The 12,531-nt window shown below is 38.1% G+C and overlaps 1 protein-coding gene across 10 annotated transcripts in view; it reads left to right on the plus strand.

The window, feature by feature from the left end:
• Positions 1-12,531, plus strand: part of FHIT (fragile histidine triad diadenosine triphosphatase) — a 1,538,293-nt gene that overhangs the window by 713,450 nt on the left and 812,312 nt on the right. Inside the window, exon 1 of one of the 10 annotated variants that reach the window (XM_074284239.1) lies at positions 1,716-1,867. The exons of the other annotated variants lie outside the window; for them this stretch is intronic. The gene's annotated coding sequence lies outside the window, so the exon portion shown is untranslated. Of the gene's footprint in view, positions 1-1,715; positions 1,868-12,531 lie in introns of those variants that run through there. 10 annotated transcript variants of the gene reach the window in all.

The raw sequence follows: 12,531 nt of genomic DNA on the forward strand, positions 1-12,531 counted from the left end.
TATGATTAAGCTGCAGTATACCACTTGTGTGTTTAAGGTAATGTAGAAGGTAGCATTCAGAAACTGCGACGAGAAAAGATATAGACCAGTCATGTAGGGAAAGAGGGCAATATAGTGGCTGGATGACCCAAAAGCTGTACTGATACCAACCTTATAATATTAAAATATGCAGAGAGCACCTCTTGAACATTGGGTGGTCCCACCATAGAGGGATTATAAAAGTAGATGGCCAAGAGTGACATGCGATCAGAAGATATAGATGAGTTGTATTCTTCACTATTAGAAGGAAAGAATGTAATTCCTTGAGGGCAGGGACTATATTGTTTTAAACTGAATCCCCAACTCCTGGCACAATGCTTGGCACTTAGTCGGCTTTCTCTCTCTCTGTTTCTCTCTTGTCTCTCTGTCTGTCTCTGTCTTTCTCTTTCTGTGTCTTTTGCGCTCTCTCTCTCTCTCTTTCTCTCTCTCTCTTTTTTTTCTCTCTCTCCCATTCCCTTCCTCCCTCTTTCCCTGCCTTTTCTTCCTTTGATTAAAAACCAGCAGCTCCTTTGACTGTGTTTCATGGCATGAAGTTCATTTCCTCCACTATTTTGATTACGTTCTTTGGACACTCTCCTCAAATTGACTCTGTTTCACTCTCTTTCTCTCTCTGTGTCTCTGTCTCTCTCTCTCTCTGTCTCTCTGTCTCTGTCTCTGTCTCTGTCTCTCTCTCTCTCTCTGTCTCTCTCTCTCTCTCTCTCTGTCTCTCTGTCTCTCTCTCTCTCTCTCTCTCTCTCTCTCTGTATCTCTCTCTGTCTCTCTGTCTCTCTGTATCTCTCTCTCTGTCTCTCTGTCTTTCTCTCCTCTCTCTGTCTCTCTCTCCTCTCTCTCTCTCTCTGTCTCTCTCTCTGTCTCTCTCTTTTTCTCTCTGTCTCTCTCTCTTTCGTTCTCTTGCTCTCTCGAGCTTTTTCTCTTTCTCCCCCCATCCCTAATATATGCATGAATATGTAATTATAAAAATCGATTTAAAATAAATTCAAGGTAGGTCACATATTAGCTGTCAGCAAATAGGAGATAGGAAGGGTTCCCTATAGAAGGAGATTCAACCTGAGCCCTGAAGGAAGTTAGAGGTTCTAAGTAAGGGACAGAGCATGGGGTACATGCAGCTCATATAAAGTGAAGTCAGAGCGTGGTGATAGGAGGAACAGTGGGAAGGCCAGCGCAGCCACAGCACCATAGGCAGGAAGGGGAAGAAGAAAAGTGCAGGATAGCCTTTTGAAGGGCTCTGAGGGCCAAGCAGAAGTAAGTATTTGAAGCTCAAAGACACAGGGAGCCCCAGAAGTTTACTGCTCGGAAAAGAATGTGTTTTAGGAGAGGGTTTGGCCAGCTGAAGGTGGGCAGGGTGGCGGTGGAGGAGAGCAGGCCTGGAGATCAGATAGGAGGCTCTCACAATAGTTCAGGTGAGAGGTGAGGGGAAGGGGGAGGGGCGGAATTGGAGTGGAAGGAAGGGCTAGTTGCAATAAATACGGGATTAAAATGACCAGCGATGGAAACATAAATCAGCAGCCCCGCTTCTTCCCCACACGAGGGTCTGGGGCAGTCCCCGCAAACTGTTCAGTCTCACAAATCTCTCGAGCAAAGTTCCCCGCTGCGCTCCTGGAAGGGAGACCCGAAAGGAGGGGTCAGGAGGAGACCCACCGGCCCCTCCCCCTCTGGAGGAAGCGGTACAGTGGCGGGCCAGGTATTTCCTGAACCTGCCTTCCTGGCCGCGGTCCAGACGCGCGCGGCAAAGCCCCGGGACCGGTTTTGCCCTGTGCCTTCCTCCACGTGGGAAGCCCCGCTGCCGCAGCTGCAGTCTGCCAGAGCCCCAGCTCCGCGAGAAGCCCAGGTGAGGCGTGCTGGAGGAGGAGAGGCCCTCGGGCAGGGGCCGGAGCCGAGGCGGGGGGACCCCCAGTCGGGCCGGAGGACGATCGCGTCTCCGAGGGAAGGCAGAGGCTCCATCCGCTACGGGCCGGGCCCAGGTGGGAGGGACTGCACAGATTAAAGAAAGTGAAGGATCCCTCACAGGCACCGGGGGGTTCTGGTCCCACAGGCTCAGGGTGGGGGAATGGCCCTCTCCCGATGGCATCTTTGCACCTCTCTCTGCCTCTGCGCCCCGGGGGGGGGGAACAGGCGCTTTAAGTGGTCGTGGAGATGGAGGATTTCGGAGAGGGCGCGTCATCCAACGGTGGCTCCCACTTGTAGAGGAATAAAGACATCCCCACGGAGGTTCTGGGACCGGAGGGGGAGGGCCCAGCCGGGGATTTCCAGTTTTCCGATCCCCAATGAAGCGCAGCCATTCCCAGCCCCAGGATCTTCCCCTCTATCCCAGCAGGCCCTAGATGTGGAATTAGGAAAACCTGTGTTCGAGTCTTACCTTTGGCGCTTAGTGTGTGGCCCTAGACGTGTCATTGAACCTCGATGTCCTCACCTTTAAATGAGATCAAGAACCTAAGCTAATGTTGTAAAGCACTTTGCAGATTTTCAAGTGTGATCTATTGATTCCTCTAATAATTAGTAATATAAATAATTATAATATAAATTATATTATAATAAAATATAATTTGTATTATGTTATTATATTATAATATATGATTATATCATATATAATAAAATAATATATAATTATAATATAATAAAATAAAATAATAATTATAATATAATTTATATTATGCTAATATAATATAAATAATTTAAAAACAGATATATGTAATAGTAATTTACACATTAATTGTCTATGATATACAATTTATGTTTTCATATAATGATTCCACATTTGATAGACCTTCTGTATTAATTATATAGTTATAAAAGTATAAATATATTTCTATATTAAATGTGAATATAAATCAACTTAAGTTTGATGTAGGTGAGATGTCAGTGGTGGCAGTAAAAGAGAGAGAGCTGATAGGGATAAAACTATCCCTGTCACTTACATGTGCTTAGAACAGGAGGCTCTTAATAAATATTTATTGACATGTCCATTCGTTTCTCCACACATCTCTTCTTCTGTTCTTTCTTCTCTGTATTTCCCTCACTAGTTTTTGAATCTTTCCAGAAGTTGTGTATTCTTGGGTCCTTTGAGAGATTGTTGATTTTAAGAGGACAAAACCTGAGATCAGAAAACCATAAATTCTGAGCTCCAGGGGACCTGAATGAGGCCCTCCCCTCATTGGAGTCAGGAAGACCTAATTTTATAATTCTCCTGTACACAGTGTCTGGCTATATGACCCTGGGCAAGTCCCCTTATGTTCTCTCTACTTCAGTTTCTTTATCTATGGTATAATCATAGCACCTACATCCAAGGTTGTTGCGATGATCAAATGTGGTTATCCAATGAGATTTTGCCACCCTTAAAGCTCTTTATTAGTGCTTGCTATTATTATTATTAATGCTGATGAGAATAATGAAAGTTAAGTGATCCGTGACAGAATCATAAATTTAGACCTGGAAAGGACCTTGGTTTTTTCCTTTATCTTTTTTTCCCCTTGATCGTACATATTTTCATTTTCAAAATCTATTTTGCATTTCCAGAATCCTAGCCAATTTTCTTATAGAATTTCCTTCTCCGCTCATGTAATACACCATTACTTCTGAATCTATAACTTGCTCTGTTCTCTCCAAAGCCTCCCTTCTCTTCCATTCCCACCCACACAATTCTCTATTCTTTGGTCTATAAAATGACATTAATGTCATAGTCTCATACTCTTAGTATGGCACGTGACCTACACACTCCAGGTTACTAAACCCAGGGCTGGCCTGTTGACTTAGATCCACAAGCCCTGCTGTTTGCGGGCTTTTCATCAACTCTATTCCTTCAGCAATAAAACAATCTATGATGTCAAAAATAATAATACTAATAAATGCTATTGATGAAGCTCTTTGCCTGGATGAGAAATTTCCCCCCTCAATTGCAGAACTGCCAATATATTATTCAGTGTTCTTAATAACGACTTTTGATTTCTGCATTATTCATTGAAATTAGAACAGCACGGCAGGCCTGCTCCTTCAGGGTTTACTTCGGGAGGAAATCTAACTATTAGCCTAACTTTAAGTGGGTGACACATGGGAGAGACTTAAGATTTTCTCACCTTTTTTGTGTTCTGGACCATTTAGGGATGCCTTCTTAGAATCATGTTTCTAAATGCATAAAACAAAATATAAAATTATAAAGAAAACGATAACATTAAAATGTAGTTTTAATTTTTTTAAGGTTTCAGTGGACCCTAGATTTAGAGGAACCTCCAGATTAAAGAAACTTTATTTGCTGGTGTTCTCCCTCCCAAATGTCATTCTGTTTATCTACCTTGCAAATATGTGCATTTATTCATGCTATATTTGTGCTATATAAACATGCATATATATTTATATTTCTGATATACATCTTAATAGTAAGAAAACTGGCTAGATCTGCAAGCAGGAGGACATGAGCTAAAATATGGTCTCAAACATATAGTGGCCGTGTGACCCTAGGTAACCTTTGCTTGCCTCAGTTTTCTCAACTGGAAAATGGGAATAATAATAGTACCTACCTCTCAGTATTGTTTAGATCAAATGAAATAATAACTGCAAAGCACTTAGCCCTTTAGTAGTAGTTACCCATAATTACTCTTGTGACTAATGGTCACAGATTTCCAAAATGGCTGTCTGAGATTAAAGTGGGTTGTTGGAATGGAGTCAAAGAGTTCACCCATGACCCTTTTTGCTCAGTTCTCCAATACTTTTGAATGGGATCTTGTTAGATAACTTCTCAAGGCACTATATGAGCCTTTCACAGTTGAGAGGAAAAAAACTGAATGGGAATGCTGTTCTTTGAAGTTATAAATTCCAAACCAACTGTTCCAGAGGGTAGACTCTTGAAATAGGGTCCTATTTAAGGGCTGTTTCCTGCAACATTAACTTGTTCTTTGTCAATACCCTGCTCAACTGGGGCATAAAATGGACATTGCTGTAATAAGAAAAGTGGATTGTGACTTGAGCCACAGTTATTATTCAGAACACACTCAAGGATGAATGAGATATGTGAGTAAGGATGGGGGTTAGACCTGGGAACTTCCCATATATAGAGTATTGAACTTGCAGCCAGGAAGTCAGGGAGACCTGAATTCAAATCCAGTTTTATTTACCTATGTGACCCTGGGCATATAACTGAAATTCTCTGTGTTGAGTTCCTGCATCTGTAAAGGGGGATGATAACGGGTACCTACCATCCTGGATTGTTGTAAGGAGAAAATTACATAATGTGTTTAAAGTACTTTATACATGCTAGCTATTATTAGAACACTCCTAATACTACTGTAAGAACGTTCTCAACTACTACAATTTCAGTTAGAAGTTAATGAAAAAAAAAAAAAAAAGAAAAAAGTTAATGAAAATAAAGGAGATATGAGTTTAAATCCAGCTGTAGATATTTATTAGCCACATGACTGTTTGTTTCCTTATATGTAAAACAGGGAGAAGAATGGCCCCAATCTCCCAGGGTTGTGGTGTGGATCAAATGAGATATTTGTAAAGTGCTTAGCACATGGTAGACATTATATAAATGTTAGCTATAATAATAATCAAATTCATGTATCCTCATGGACCTAGGTTAAGAGCCCATGTTCTAGGAGAAATTACTAGTTACAACCCTAATAGTATCATTAAGCAAAACTTGTAATTCTCTTCAAATGAATGATGTCTTTTTTATATATTAAAAAGGCATTTCTGACTTTTTAATTATATATCTACATGTTCTTCATGCCCTGTCCTGCTATACATAATGAAGAGATAGTCCTCAGGGGACAAGAAGGAAACAGAGTTGCCAGGAAATTTCTCAAATTAGCTTCTTTATTCTTTTTCCACTTAATAGTATTTTTTCTTCAATTACATATAGATACTTTTCAACAATCATTTTTGTATGATTTTGAGTTCCAAATCTTTGTCACTTCCTCCCTTTATTCTCCCCTCCCTAAGACAACAAGCTATGTTATACATATTAAATATATTTCCACATTAGTCGTGTTGTGAATGAAAAATCAGAACAAAAGGGAAAAACCGTAAAATAGAAAAGAACAAAGCGAGAAGTATATGCTTTGATCTATATATATTCAGACTCCATAGTTCTTTCTCTGAATGTGGATGACATTTTCCATCATGAATCTTTTGGAAATGTCTCGGATCACTGCATTGCTGAGACGAGCCAAGTCTATCATAGTTGATCATGGCACAATATTGCTGTTACTTTGTACAATGTTCTCCCAATTCTGCTCACTTCACTCAGCATTAGCTCATATAAGTCTTTGCACGTTTTTCTGAAATCAGCCTGCTCTTCATTTCTCATAAAGCAATATTATTCTATTACATTCATACACCTTACCTCATCCAATCATTCCTTCATTGATGAGCATCCCCTCAATTTCCAATTCTTTAAAATGGCTACTTTAAAAGGAAGATACAAGTAACCAGTGGCCTTCCTCTGGTCAGTGGAAATTTGGGGAAAAGTTTGGTTCAGTTTTCATGACAAAACAGGTGCTGGATAGAGTTCAGAGACATTTTCATTGGTGTCTCTGTGTATGTGTATGTGTATTGAGCCATAACCCCAAGGGGCTATGTGATAAAATTGAAGAAGGCTGGCTCACACAAACATCCACACACATCCACTCTCACACACAGAGTACATATGTATTGGTCTTGCTCTTTATATAGAAATATCTGATTATGTCTGTTTGTCTTTCTCTGTCTACATACCTGCTTAACTTGATAAACATAAGCAAGACCCAAATGATAGAGGAATCCATTAGGATAGTGGTTCCCACTGCAGGATTACTACTCATTCCTGACGTATCACAGCACATCACCATTTTCTAGAGCAACTGACAAAGATTTCTCCAATTTTGCTATTCATTTTTTAAACTTTTTTTTACTATTAATCTTTAATTAAAGAGTTTATGGTTCAACTTCTCTTAATGATATAGTGGAGATTCCAAGTGTTGTGGAAACAACTTGTTGTAGTAGGCCCAGGCTAGTTTATAAGGTTACTGGGAATATTGTGTGTGTGTGTGTGCCCATGTGGGTAGACACTATTATTCTGCTACCCACAGTAGCTCAAGACACTCAAAAATTGCACAAGCCATTTGCAATGACTCCTAAGAGAAAATCCAACAAAGACTCTTCTCTTCTCTTCTCTGACCTTAATTTTTATTTGAATGGCATCAGCAGCCAGCTGCAGTGGATAATGACCTGATCCTTCCCTTTTTATCTCCATTTCCAATAGAAGAAATCCCTTGGCTGACCTGGTCTGCTCAATAAGTTGCAATTGTAAGTGAACCAACCATGTTAGAATCATTTTACAGAGAGTCCGAGTCACTAGTTCACTTGGATTAAGCATCATTTTCCAATGTCCATCTCTTTAAGCCGTGACTGGTTGGTGTCCATTATTTGGAATTGCACTGAGCAAAGAGGATTTCAGTTTAGTTCTTGTGTCTCCAACGTGGTACTTAGCACATAGCAAGTATTTTATAGCTGCTTGTTTGTTTGTATTTGACAGTGACAAATTTAACCAATTAAATATGGCAAGGATGAATGGGAAAAGAGGGGAAACTCTGCTTTTGGTACTATTTAATTGCCATGTACTTTATAAAGTGCCTTCTGTATGCCCTGTACTGTGCTGATTGCTGGTATGTTTGTATAAATGCTTGTTGTCTTGTGAATTCTATACAATAGATAATAAATCATATTTCTTAGATAAGAAATTATATACGATGTATAGATAAACAATTTCATTGGTAGCCCAAGTAAAATAGTAGATAGCAATATTCCTAGAAGACCTGAATTCAAATCCAGCTTCAGATAATTACTAGATACTTGATCCTGGCAAGTCACTTACCTTCTCTTGGATTCAATTTCCTTATCTGGGAAATAGGAATAACAGTAGCACCTGCCTCTCAGGCTTGTTGTGAAGGTCAAATGAGATAACATAGATGAATCGTTTTGCAAGCTGCTGTTCTTGTTCAGTTGTGTCTAATTCTTTGTCACCCCACATGGACTTTTCTTGGCAAAGCTACTGGAGTGGTTTGCCATTTCCTTCTGCAGTACATAAAGATGAACAGGTTAAGTAACTCGATTAGCTAGTAAGTGTATGAGACTGGATTTGAGTAAGTCCAGATTCAGTGCTGTAGCCACTGAGCCACCTAGCTGCCCCATATAAATGCCAGTCATATATATATATATATATATATATATATATATATATATATATATATATATATATATATATATATATATATAGAGAGAGAGAGAGAGAGAGAGAGAGAGAGAGAGAGAGAGAGAGAGAGAGAGAGAGAGAGAGAGAGGAGAGAGAGAGAGACAAAGATACAGAGATAGACAGAAAGAGACAGAGAGAGACAAACAGAGAAAGAAATAGAGACAGAGAGAAAGAGAGAATCAGAGAGAGAGAGAAAGAGGTGGGAGAGAGACAGACAGACAGAGACAGAGAGAAACAGAAAGAGATTCAGAGAGACAGGGAAGGAGGAAGGGAGAGAGAGAGACAGAGAGACAGAGAGAGACAGAGAGAGAGAAAGAGAGAGAGAGAGAGAGAGAGAGAGAGAGAGAGAGAGAGAGAGAGAGAGAGAGAGAGAGAGAGAGAGAGAGAGAGAGAGAGCGCACACTTTTTTACCTGGAATGAAGAAGAATTTACTATCATCTAAGTGACTGGACTAGTCACTTAACTAACTCTCAGACTTTGTTTCCTTATCTATGGAACAAGAACAGTAATAAGGCTGAATTCATAGGGTTGTCATGAAAATCAAATGGCAGAATTAGGCAGAACACTTTCTAAGCTTTAAAGTATTAGGTAAATATGAGTTCATGCATATATGAAGATGGGCATGAGTACGAAGCTATGCGATCCTGGTTGAGTCCCTGAATTTCAAGGAAATTAAGATTTTTAGCTTCTAAAATTTTTATTAAAACACTAATGCTGCTTAGGTCATGGTGCTGTACAATGACTCACCAAGATCATGTAGGTAGTGTTTTTAAATTGTCAGCTGTCATATGACATATGCATATTATCACACACTTTTAATGTATGATATATGTGTATATATGTATACATATTCGTATGTACGTACATGCACTCATGCTCACACACCTACTTAACAATACACAGACTCATGTCTTTTTGTTGTTGGTTGGATTTTTTTTAAATTGTACCTAGAATTTCATTATTATAGGGGAATCCCTCCTTCTCTGAACCATGTACTCTTAGATAGTTGCCTGATGGACATTGAGAGGTTAATTGACTGACTTGACCAGATTCACAAAGCCAGAGAAATCAGGGGTGGAACCCAAATTCTGATCTTTCTCAGGGTCCCCCAGTCCCACCCTCAGGCAAATGGTTTCAGAGAAAGTTTTTAATCTTCATCAGAGGAGAGAGTTTGGTAGTTAAGATCCCCCCAATAATGATAAAATTCTAGGTATGGTTCAGAAAATCCCTTTCTCTATACTCTCCCTTGTTGACTCATATACATATTCATATGTGTTGGATATATATATATATACATATATATGTATATATATGCTTATATTTATATGCAAATGCACCTATTCCATATATGTATTTTGTGTATATATACATTATACATGCATACATACATAGTTTTATACACATACACTATATATATATATATATATACTCACATATATCTAGGCCTGCAATATATATAAGAAAAATGTATATATAAGGACATGTTCCTTCCAATCCTATGTTATGAGGATACTTATTTTTAAAAAAATTTTATTTTCAAAATACATACATAGATAGTTTTCAACATTCACTCATGTAAAACCTTGTGTTTCAAATTTTTCTCCCTTCCCTTCACTCCCTTTATACTACAAATAATACAATATATGTTAAACATGTACAATTCTTCTATACATATTTCTACAATTTTCATGTGGCACCAGATTAAAAAGGGAAAAAATGAGAAAGAAAAAAAAAAACAAGCAAACAACAACAAAAAGGTGAAAATCCTATGTTGTGATTGATCCACACGCAGTCCCAGAATCTTCTCTCTGGATGCAGATGTCTCTCTCCATCCCAAGTCTATTGGAATTGGCCAAAATCATCTCATTGTTGAAAGGAGTCGACTTCACCATAGTTGATCATCACATAATTTTGTTGCTGCTGTGTATAATGTTCTTTTAGTTCTACTCACTTCACCCAGCAACAGTTCACTTTTCTGAAATCATTCTGCTGGTCGTTTCTTACAGAACAATAATATCCCATTACATTAATATATCATAACTTATTCAACCATTCTCCAAGTGATGGGCATCCATTTAGTTCCTAGTTTCTTGCCACTACAAAAAGGGCTGCCACAAACATTTTTGCACATGTGGATTCCTTTTCCTCCTTTAAGATCTCTTTGGGAGATCAAAGGGGATGCACAGTTTGATAACTTTTTGAGCATAGTTCCAACTTGCTCTCCAGAATGGTTGGATTCTTTCACAACTCCACCAACAATGTATCAGTGTCCCAGTTTTCCCACATCTCCTCCAACATTCGTCATTATCTTTTCCTGATATCTTAGACAATCTAAGAGATATGTAATGGTACCTATGAGGATACTTATATATGAACATTCAGTAGCATAGTGGACAGAACATTAGACCTGGCATCAGGGAAATCATTCAAATTCAATCTTCGGATGCTTCTTAGCTGTGGGATTCTGGGCCGGTCCCTTAAATTATTTTTGCCTCAGATTCTTCATCTGTAAAAAGACAGTAATAATTGTACCTGCTTTTCATGGTTATTGTGAGGATAAAATGAGATCATATTCATAAAGTTTTAAGTGTTTATTTAAATGCTAGCTACACTATTACTATACTATAACTACTACCAACACCACTACTATTAACACTATTTACTATCACTACTATTAATACTATTACTACCACCACCACTAAAACCACCATTACTACTACTATCACTACCACAACTATTACTACTACTACCACTATTACCACCACTAAAGATACATAGATATTTTACTACTTCACCAAGATCTATTTTGTTCAATTAATTCTAGGTTGTATCAACTAGAGGATGTAATGAAAAATAAAAATTGCCTCCTACTTAAGGTCCTAACCAAATGAATCCCCTGCTAGTTGCAAATTCCAATACTATTTTCAGTGGGTTTCACTAAAAACTGCATCATTAACAACAGCAACAGAAAACAACTTTCTTTGGTGTAGTTATCAAACATCTCCATGGTCAGATAGAAGCTGACTGGGTCTCCTTCCAGGAGAGTTTCTCCACATGACTATTGGTAGTGACCCCTGACCTGGTCATAGCCAAGAATACTTAAGAAAGGAAAGAGAAAGACTTTATGTCCTGATACCTCTAGGATTCAACATGATTATATGGCCACCCCCATGACAAAACTACACAATGTAAACAAAAAGATTATATAGTTAAAAGAAAATAATAAAAAAGATACATTCATTTTATATTTAATGTTCCTCCATAAAAGTATCTTTGAGAAGACAAGACTTTCTAACATCTTTTTGAACTTGGAGGTCAAACAAGCTAGACAGACATTCTTCCCATACGTTAGTGGGAAAAGAATAATAGAGAGCTTTCCCCTTGGTGTCAAAACAATTAAATGAATAATAATAAGAAATTTAAATCAACTAACCACTTGCTAGGTGACTTCAAGAAATGCTGACATTATCCAGCCCATTGTTCTTTCAAGTAAGGGAAAGTGAATGAGGAACTGAGTGAAAATATCAGTAAAGAGATGATAAAACCCTTTTAGACAAAAAGCTGTTCTAAAAGTGCATCATTTAACACAATTGAAGGCAAGAAGTTAAACTTACCAACCACAACTGAGAAAATTTCATCAGGAAAAAAATTTTAGATATAACCAGGAGTACCTTTTGGGGGAAGAACATTTTGCAATAAATGAGACTTTCTTTTTCTTTGTGACAGCAACATGTTCCTTCTAAGCCATTTCTAAAAACAGGTTAATAGTTTCCAGCTTTGCTTTGCATTTGATGATAATAAATGCCCTGTGAAAAATGTTAATGGTCTCTTTATTCCTTCTCCCCCCATTTTCATGCCCCATACATTTTGAAAATTAATACCACTGTGGATTTTCTGAATTTCCTAATTAGTAAGAAGGTTGACATTTACTAATATAAAACTATGAATAAACCCACTAATTTAAAAATTATGTCACAGTCAGAATGTTCCCATGGAAGCTAGAAGACCAGTTGAAAAATGTAGTATTTAGTTATTTATTAATAATGCTATTAGTCAGAGGATTAGCATGTAACATGTTTTTTAAATGTTAGACTTTTTCCTATAATTCATGGTCATAATTCAATTGTGACTTAATTATCCATTATCATCATCATTATTATTTTAATAATAGTAAGGCAAGATTAATTGCTGATCTCTTTCTCTGATGACATTCTCTAGTTGAAGGAGGAAGCAGTGCCTCATAAGGTGCTCTCAGGTACTTACCATTT

Source organism: Sminthopsis crassicaudata, chromosome 1 (assembly GCF_048593235.1).
Source record: "Sminthopsis crassicaudata isolate SCR6 chromosome 1, ASM4859323v1, whole genome shotgun sequence".
In the NCBI taxonomy this organism is placed as follows: domain Eukaryota; kingdom Metazoa; phylum Chordata; class Mammalia; order Dasyuromorphia; family Dasyuridae; genus Sminthopsis; species Sminthopsis crassicaudata.